Below are 9,925 nucleotides of genomic sequence, written 5' to 3' on the forward strand. Positions count from 1 at the left end.
GCCTTAGGATCGCTTGTCCCTGCAGTCCGGACGCTTGAACATGTGTCCTCCCGGGTCTGGGAGCCAGGAGGGTGCCAATTCCAGCAGCCAGTTGCTTTGAGCAAGAGTTAGGTCATTGTTTTAAAACAAAATGTTCGAAAGTCTCAATGAAGAGGAGGCTCTGCTGGGGGCTGGGGCAAAATGGAGGCTTCCAGGGCCCTGTCTCCTCACTTAGCAGCGATTTCATTCATGCCCTGCGCTGTGCAGGAAGGGTCTGCTGAGGTCGCTGTGGACTCCCTCCCTGCCAGCCAGTCCGCCATACTGCCTCGCGGACAGAGGACGCAGCTCTTGGTGGGAGCCTCTTCTTTCTCCCTCTGGATAGTGACCCGAGCAATTCCCAAAATAGGGATTGTGTGTGCCCTCCATGGAGCGTGGCTGTCTGGGAAAAGTGCACCCTGGTTTCCATCAGCGGCAAGGACGACTCCTCATGATCTCTTCTGACTGGAAAACAGTACTCTGACCACGTCACCCCCACCCCCATGAGAAAGCAACAGTACTGACCAACGCGCACATTTGAACGGATGCTCGGCTGTGTGCGCGCACGCGCCTAGGGCCTGCTAATGCTGGAACCTGGATTTCATGACTGCGCCTTCCACTGAGAAGGATCCCAGGGGGAGCTGTGGTCCTGCTGACATCAGGGTCGCTGTCTCAAACCCACCAGCGACCCCCCTGCGAAAAAGAGGCGACGATTCGTTCCAGCAAAGATGTGCACGCTCAGCCACCCCACGTTGGAATCAACCTGATGGCGGTGGGTTTCTCAGTTACTTCCACTGAAAGACGTCCCGGTGGCACAGCGGTACAGCGCTCAGCTGCTAGCCCCAAAAGTCACCGGATGGAAAGAGCAGCATGGACGCAAGGACAGCGTTCCGAAGGGTTCACGAGGAAAGAAAACTGGAAACAGGGAAGAAGTGGGCTAAGGGAGGGGCTTGCAATCAGTGAGATGAAATAACGTGAATTTAAAACCCAACTCACAATAAAAAGTCTATTTAAAAGATCGGTGGTTGGACCCCAGCAGGCGCTCCGTGGGAGAAAGAGGTGACGATGTGTTCCTGGAGAAGGCACAGCCCTGGCACCTCTGCCCTCGAGCCTTGCTGAGTTAGAATCCACTGGCAGGCAAGGACGGAGGTCTTTGTTGGTCACTCCTACTGCACAGGCTCCAGCCGTCCACGAGTGGACCAGCCCCCAGCAGAAGGAAAACCAGAGCACAGCCAGAAAACAAGGAGTGGCTTACGTTTGGGGTCACTTTGTCAACGTGCCCAGCGCCAGGGCACTCGAGTTCAGTCAGCAGTAAGCTTCACCATTAGAAGACACAGCCAAGGTGGGCGTTAGAGAACCAGGGCTCTGCACGGGAATCTGGCTTCGCTGCTTCAAAGCTGTGTGCCCTTGGGAAAGCTATTTAGCCTTTTGTTTGTTTGTCTAGCTTTCTATTGTGAAGAAACTTTGAGTTTATGGAGGAGTTGCAAAGACAGTACAAAGCGTCCTCTAATATCCCCTACCGGACTTCCTCTTACATAACCACAGGGCAGCCTTTATTTGGATTTCATTGTTTTTACCACTTAGGTTCTTTCTCCGTTCCAGGCCCCGCTCCAGGATGCCGTGTCGCACTCTCTCGTGCCCGATCTGCGACCAGCCCTCGTGTTGTCTTTGTTTTCTATGGCAGGGCCACTTTGAAGCGGACTGGCCAGGAACTTTGTCGGCTGCCCTCGGATTTGGGTCTGTGTGGCGTTTTGTCATTAGACAGACTATGGTTATACCTAGGGGGGTGGGACCCCAGGAGAGTTCTCATAACAGGGGTGAGGTGTGAGAACAGCAGCAGGACCCACCCCTGGGCGGGGGGGTGGGGACGTAGGGCCCCTTGGTTAAGGGACTGTGCGGTTCCTTCAGGAACAAAGGCCCTTTCCTTTGGCATGCTTGTTTCCTTAAAAAATGAGTCACCGAGCAGAGCTCAAAAACTCCACCTCCTCGGATTGGAGGGGGGGGGGGGGAAGGGAGAGTAGGGCTGCTACATTTTATTATTTGGAACTTCCTTGTAAGCAGTATCTGTCCCATTTCCCCAATTCTACTTCATCCTGTAAGCCTCCCTTTTCTCATCTTTGGAATGGTGGCAATCCACACGGGTGGGCTTCCAGAGATCCATGGGAAAGTTTTGTGGTCTCCCCCACCCCCAACACAACCTTTCAGAAGCTCCCCTGCATATCCAACTGAGAGAGCTGTGGGGAGCTTTCCGTGACATGGGGTGTATAATGTTTAGCACTTGCAAAGGCTAAACACTCTGATCAGCAATGATCCCAGGATGATGTAGCAAAACCCACTGAACTCTATGCTCATGGCCTGGCTGTCAGTGTGAGTCTCCTCCCGGGCTGCAGAGAGCAGGCCCATCGCTCCTGAGGGAAGAACCCTTTCACCAGGCTGGTGTTTACCCACTCGGGCCCTCTGCCAGTCCTTCAGATGACCAGGAGTCTGGAGCTGGAATGCCAGGAGCCTTAGAGGCCACCGCCGAGGGAACAGATGGAGAAGAGCCACAAAGAGCGCAACTGAGATAGGGCATGTGGGTGGGTTTGCAAACCAAATGACGGAAGCCAAATTACCTGAACCACCAGAGTCCAAGATCAAGGGAAGGCCTAAGACATTAATAATAATAATAATAATAATAAAAACACCTGCAAGGAGTCTATTCCCTGGTTTCCCTGACCCTAAATCTCCATGGGAGCAGGCAACCTCATCTTCCTCCCCAGCGCAGCTGGTGGTGAAAGGGTAACCTGGCTGGCAGTTAGCCCCACCAGGGCTCCCCTGTCAATTGAATGTGTCTGGCAGAAGCTACTCCCACCCCTCTCCACGCCTGTGTGACTCTGGGCACACCATCTCCATGTATGTAAATTATGAAGAGATTGGGGGCCTGTGGGGGCACTTTCCATGATCCAAGGGACCACAAGACTCCTTACTCTCAAAGCAAAGGCTCTGGCCTCACCTCCCTAGAAGCTGCACCCACAGCCATGTCCGTTGCAGCCCTTGCGGGCCGGTCTTGGTGCTGCGCTTCCCACGCCCGCCGCCTCGTTCCGCCACATCTGTCCCCAACTCAGCTTGTCTGCACCAAGGCTGGAAACCAGCCCAGCAAGCCAAGGAGGGGTTCCCTGCTGGAGACGTTCTGCACATGGAATGGCTCCTGCGGGGTGGAGGGTTGGGGGGGGGGGGATATGCCGCGTCTAGCGTTAGAGCGCCCCCTGCTGCCGCCAGCGCTCCAGGAAGCGTGACTGCCTCGTTTTCACCCTGGAAATCGGCTGGTGGCTTTGAACCGCCCATCTTGCTGTTAGCGGCCCAAGGAGGACCGTTGGGCAGGAGGGCTCCACTGGGAGCTGTTTGGGTTTACATTACTTGGACAGCACATTTGGTGGCAAATGATGATCAAAAGGACCTTTCTTTTTTTTTTTTCATTTTAATGTTTTAATTTCTTTTTCTTTTTTTTTTATTTTAACAATTTATTGGGGCTGATACAATTCTTTTCACAGTTCATACATATACATACATCAATTGTATAAAGCACATCTGTACAGTCTTGCCCTAATCATTTTTTTCTCTTTTCTTCTTTTACATTTTATTAGGGACTCAAACAACTCTTACCACAATCCATACATATACATACATCAATTGTATAAAGCACATCCATACATTCCCTGCCCCAATCATTCTCAAGGCATTTGCTCTCCACTTAAGCCCCTTGCATCAGGTCCTCTTTTTTTCCCCCCCTGCCTCCCCATTCCCCCCTCCCTCATATGCCCTTGGTAATTTATACCTCGTTATTTTGTCATATCTTGCCCTATCCGGAGTCTCCCTTCCCCCCTTCTCTGCTGTCCCTCTCCCAGGGAAGAGGTCACATGTGGATCCTTGTAATCAGTTCCCCCTTTCCAACCCACTCACCCTCCACTCTCCCAGCATCGTCCCTCACACCCTTGGTCCTGAAGGTATCATCCACCCTGGATTCCCTGTACCTCCAACCCTCATATGTACCAGTGTACAGCCTCTGTCCTATCCAGCCCTGCAAGGTAGAATTCGGATCATGGTAGTTGGGGGGAGGAAGCATCCAGGATCTGCGGGAAAGCTGTGTTCTTCATCGATACTACCTCACACCCTAATTAACCCATCTCCTCTCCTAAACCCCTCTATGAGGGGATCTCCATTGGCCGACACTTGGGCCTTGGGTCTCCACTCTGCACTTCCCCCTTTATTTAATATGATATATATATATACATATATACACATACATATATACATATACACATACATACACACACTTATATCTTTTTTTTTTTGCATGATGCCTTATATCTGGTCCCTTGGGCACCTCGTGATCGCAATGGCCGGTGTGCTTCTTCCATGTGGGCTTATTTGCTTCTGAGCTAGATGGCCGCTTGTTCACCTTCAAGCCTTTAAGACCCCAGACACTATCTCTTTTGATAGCCGGGCACCATCAGCTTTCTTCACCACATTTGCTTATGCACCCATTTGTCTTCAGCGATCCAAAAGGACCTTTCAATGGTGCATAAGTTCAGCATTCAGCTGGGAATTGTGCCCAGAGAATGCTGCCCATGCCTCGACTACCTTCCAACTAGAAGGAGGTAGCAAAGCCACACCCGGCATCCGTGCTTCCTCCCTGGACTGGAAGTGCTCCTTGCCCCATAGAGTTTTCAATGACAGCATTTCCGGAACTGACCAGGCCTGTGTCCCAAGATGCCTCTGGGTGGACTCAAACCTGGAACCTTTTGTTTTGTAGCAGGGTAGGTTATACCTTCCGGGGGAAATTCAAAGGTCCCTCGGTGTGGAGGTTGTGCAATCCAGCAGGAAGGTGCCTTCCCTGCAGGGCCCACGAGCATCCCCCTGCTTGCCTGGGGCCTGGTCTCCTGCCTGTACGAACAAACTCCTGTCTGGTTTCCCATCTTCCCAGGACAGAGCCCATCCTCAGAGGGTGCTCACAATGGGCCGAAGAGGTTCACTTTCTGGGATGTCCCCTTTGCTGTCCCTTTGCTCCCCCAGCCCTCCTGTCCCAGCTTAGGTAGCCCTCCCCCACTCAGTCCTGGCAGGGCCCTGGCGCTCTGGACCCCACAGGTGCTGTGCCGGGCCCTGTAGCATCACTGGGCCCCACAAGGATAGATCCATTTTATTAAAAATCAGAAAAAAGAAGCAAACTTACCGTATGTACTCGTGTATAAGCCGAGTTTATCAGCACAAAAAATCTGCTGAAAAACTGGTGTTTGGTTTATACACGGGTCAGTGGTACCCGGTGAGGTGTAACATCTCACTGACCTCCCTCCCCCACCCCCCCCCCAGGTAATGGAACCCGTTATCGTTATCTCGCGGGTGATTGCTGTTTCTCCGCTGTTCATTCCAAGTCCTGCAGGGCTTTGAATGTTTGCTTACTCTCATCTAACCAATCAGTCGTCCTATGACTTGTATCTTTGAAGAAGCCTTTTAAAGACCGTGTGGGAAGGATGTGGCATGAATGATGTCATCTGGTCAAGCCCGACTAACAAAAGGAGGAAATCTCATGAAGCCTAACATAGAGTTAATAGCAAAGTGGGTTCGAGATGCATGGGAAGACATTCCAGAAGACATGGTGCGACGTGCCTTCCAGAAATGTAGTATTAGTAATGCTATAGATGGCAGTGAAGAGTGCGTTTTGTATGAAAATGACAGCAGTGATGGTGATGACGGCGATCTCAGTGAGGATAGCGTCTATGATGACCTCACACCAGCTGAAGCTCTGCATTGGGATACGGATGATGATGAGGAATCCAGTTTTGAAGGATTTTAACTCTACATTTTAGCTTGGTTGCTGATTGAGCTCAGGGGATAGTACTCTTAAGGTATCATTGTTGATACCTTATTGTTTTTGTTGAACCTATTTCCCACTTACTGGGCTGGTTTGCTAATGTTAAATGACTTGTTGTCTTTTTATTTAAAATAAATATTTAAATGCATTACCCCACTGATGTCTCAATTTTTAGTAATTTTATTTTCATTTGTTTTGATTATTGAAACTCAACAATAGCTTCTACTTTTCCGCCCTAGGCTTATACTCGAGTCAATCAGTTTTTCTGGTTTCCCAGGTGATAATTAGGTACCTCGGCTTATACTCGGGTCGACTTATATTCCAGTATATACGGTACACTGAAGGAAAGAATGTGCTGTATTAGGACAGCCACCCTGCACCAAATGCAGTTGTGCCGTCCGCCGTGCATCTTCCATTTGCACGCTACGTGTTCCTCTTTCAGGTGGAGAAAGGGGGCCATAAGGGCAAAAGTCGTCAGCACTACTGAGACCTACATGATGTCGCACGGCAGCCGTGGATGTGGCCAGGATTTGAGGGCCTCGTACTCCCTTGTCCAGCAGAGCTGGAAGGCCCACCATGGATGTGGCAGTGGGAGGATTCTCTCCAGAGACCCTCGTACAGACGCTTGGCTTCTTATTTCCCTCCTGGTAAAAATGCGTAATGCTGACAAGAGCAGCGAGCAAGCAGCCCTGGCTTCTGTTTCACATCTGAGGGAACCACTTAATGTGCTCCGGCTGGCTGTCGTGTCATGGGATGAAGGGACAGGGTGACAGGATGCTCCAGACCCAGATCCGCCCGGCACCCAGCTCTACTTTCTATGGACCCCCCACCCCCAGATGTCCTCTGCCTCTGCCTTCTCACGGACTCCAGCAGCCTTTACCTCCCAGACAACAGAGAGCTTGGGGCACAGAGCAAGCACAGGCTGTGAGCTTGTGAAGGGTTAACTCGTAAGTGATAGGCACAGGTCAAGGTGACCAGGGTCATGGCTGTGACAAGCAAAGCCCTGTGAGGGCCAGCACAATGTCAAGTGCAAGGGCTAGACTTTGGAAGGGTCGCTTGGACAGCTTCTGAAGGCTGAGCAAAGCACCGGGCTGCTAACTGTAAGTTCAGCAGTTTGAACCCACCAGCCGCTCTGAGGAAGAATAATGAGGCTGTCCAGTCTCAGAAACCCAGAGGGCAGTTCTACTCCCACCTAGGGTGCTGCTATGGGTTGGAATTGACTTGATGGCAGTGGGCGAGTGAGCGAGTGAGTTCTTGGATGCTTGTAGGTTGGTTTTGGCCAGTGGAATGGATGTGGGGTCCTTTGGCTTAGGTTTGTGGATACTCTTTGCTGCAAGCTTTTAACAGAAAACCAGCAGGACCCCCACCTTCGGGGGCCCTGTCCACAGAGTCCTCGCCTTTTTTACTGGAATCTTTCTGTCATGAATCATTCAGCAGAAAAAAAAAAAATCATTCAGCCATAAATCCAAATTCTCTCAAAAAACCTCCAGGAGGGAAAAATAAATAAATAAATATTTTACAAAGTTTAAAACCTCCAGGAGGGGAGCCTTTCACAGCTCGTGTTTGCGCTGATCCCACCCTGGTATTTGAACATTCTTGGAGAGACGCTCATTTCACACGGGCCTTCCCTCTGGACACCCCTGTGCCCTGCTTTCCCTGCCTCCCCGCTCCGGCTGGTGTGTGCTCAGGGGAGTCCAGTTCATTCAAAAAGCTTAAGCGGCGCAAAGTGGAGAAGATTAATCTTTCTGAGAAAGAAGCATTCTGTGTATTCTAAAGCCAAATGCAAATTTCAACAAATAAAATAAAGTAAAATAAAAGACTGCTTGGCATTATCCAAGCTGGAGTTACGCGCTGTTCTGAGATGCCCTGGGCCTCTGTTCTCTTCGTCTCCCGCTGGAAAAATTAGATGGAGCTGCATGGTAATCTCCCCCCCTTTGACAGTGACCCTTCCAGGCCCTCTCCGAACACCCGAGCCGCACACGTCCCTGCCCGCACCTTTGGGGTGGGAGGAGCTGGAAATCTCAGGGAGAGGCGGAGACTTCCTTGCAGCTGTGCCATCTCTAAAGCAAGCTCTCTGCTTAGGTTTCCAGATGCTCATGGGGCCGTTGGAGGAACGCCAAATCCCACCCGATTGCCAACGGAGCCTGCAGAAACACAATGTCCCCCAAGCTGCCCAGTCTGACTCAGAGGGAGGCTTATTTGTGCTGCTGTGTCTGTTAACAAAATGCACCGTGGCCTCCCCTCCTTCTTGCCCCCGTCCAAGGGGGCCGGGAGACTGCGCCTGGGACAGTGGGCAGACGTGCCGGAAACTGAGATACTATGTCCAGTCTGCTGCTCCAGAAGTGGAGGGCAGCCTCTGTCCCACCCCCACTCCCTCCCACCCACCCACCCCGCTCCCCACCCCACACACCCACCAAGCTTTCACTCTCCCACAGCACATGGGAGCTTCCCTGGTCATCCAGTCACATACTGCTGCCCCGGCCTCTCCATGAAGTGACTTGGCATTAGCACCTTGCCTGGGTTCATCCTCCTTTACTCCGGATAACCCAGAGCCCCAGAGGACCTTCAGGCACATCCCCCTGGGAGCGGGGGGTGGGGGATGGAGAGGGCTGGTGCCCCCCACACCCCCAGCAATGGGCTCCCATGACCCAGCCTGTGGTCCTTCTAGCTGCTGCCACTGGAGAGTGATGCTGTTTCCCCGCCATTGCTCTCCTGGGGTGTTGCACAGCGCCCTGCACCCATCAGGCAGGCTCTAGCTCTCTCACCGGGGCCCTGCAGCCTCCACTCATGTTCTCACCACACCGCTTACCACTGCGGAGGCCATCCCAGTTCATAGTAACCCAACGGGACAGAGCAGAGCTTCCCAAAGCTGTGGATCTTTCTAGAAGCACTCTACCATAGTTTTTCCCCCTGAGCAGCTGATGGATTCAGAAGGCCAACTCTGTGGTTAGCAGCTGAGTGCTTTAACCACTGTGCTACCAGAGAGCCTTACTTGTGCACAGAGCCCTGCAAAAGTCTTGGTGAAACTCCCCACAGGCCGTTCTCTGCAGGGTGCAGACTTACTGCCTGAGACCGGGTTGGAGGTGCGGTTCCACAATGCTCCTCCCTCTCCCGCTGGACCCCCAGGCGCCTGCTCCCCCAGCTCACAGCTCATTGCTTCCTGCTTGCCTGCTTCACGCAGAGCTAGTCCATGTTGGTGAACCTCCTCCAGAGGTGAATTCAGCACCTGTTTGGTCTCCGTCTTCCTGGAAAACACCATCAGCTTACCCCAGAGAAGGAGCCGGTGCAGGGCCCATGCTCTCTCAGGGACACAGGCCACCTGATGGCGTGTGAACCTCTAATGCCAAACCAGGGTGGCATGTCCACTGATAGCATTGCCCTTCAGCACAAATGGGGTGGCAGTCACATAATCTCCTGTCAACTTGCAAAGGGGTGGAGCCTAGCCTGTCAATCAGGTCTAGCCTATGAGGCCTCTGTGTGAGCCTGGCCTTCTTCTGAGGATTCTGAGAACTCCTGTCTTCCTCCCTGGAGGCGGGAGACTCTCTCTGCCTCCACTCTTTCTGCTTTGTTCTCCTGCTGACAAGCCATATGGAGCTAGGCTGATGGGAACAAGAGCCTTGGAGCTGGAGGAGTCACATGGAGACCCACACCAGCACTGAGATGCTTCCACCGCCACTGGATCCACAAGACTTTCCACCCACTGGCCTGTGACCTTCCTACCTGCATTGTCTTTGCAGGTGTTGTGTGAGTCTGAAGAGGAATTTATAGACTGGTATCAGGCATATGAGCTAATTATCAGGTGTATGGACTTGATCTGGGCTGGGATGTTTTCTTAATGTACAATTGTTCTTTGAGATAAAGTTCTCTCTTCCATACATGAATATCTCTGGATTTGTTTCTCTATCCAGACCAACACAGATGGTGAGCAACAGGTTTTTGAATGACTCAAATCATCAGTGTCTGCATATCTCAAACAACTGGTCCCGTGTGGTGCCAAAGTTAACACAGTGGGCTACCAACTGAAAGACTAGAGGTTCCAGTCCACCTAGAGGCATCCACCCT

This window comes from Tenrec ecaudatus, chromosome 14, assembly GCF_050624435.1.
Source record: "Tenrec ecaudatus isolate mTenEca1 chromosome 14, mTenEca1.hap1, whole genome shotgun sequence".
Classification (NCBI taxonomy): domain Eukaryota; kingdom Metazoa; phylum Chordata; class Mammalia; order Afrosoricida; family Tenrecidae; genus Tenrec; species Tenrec ecaudatus.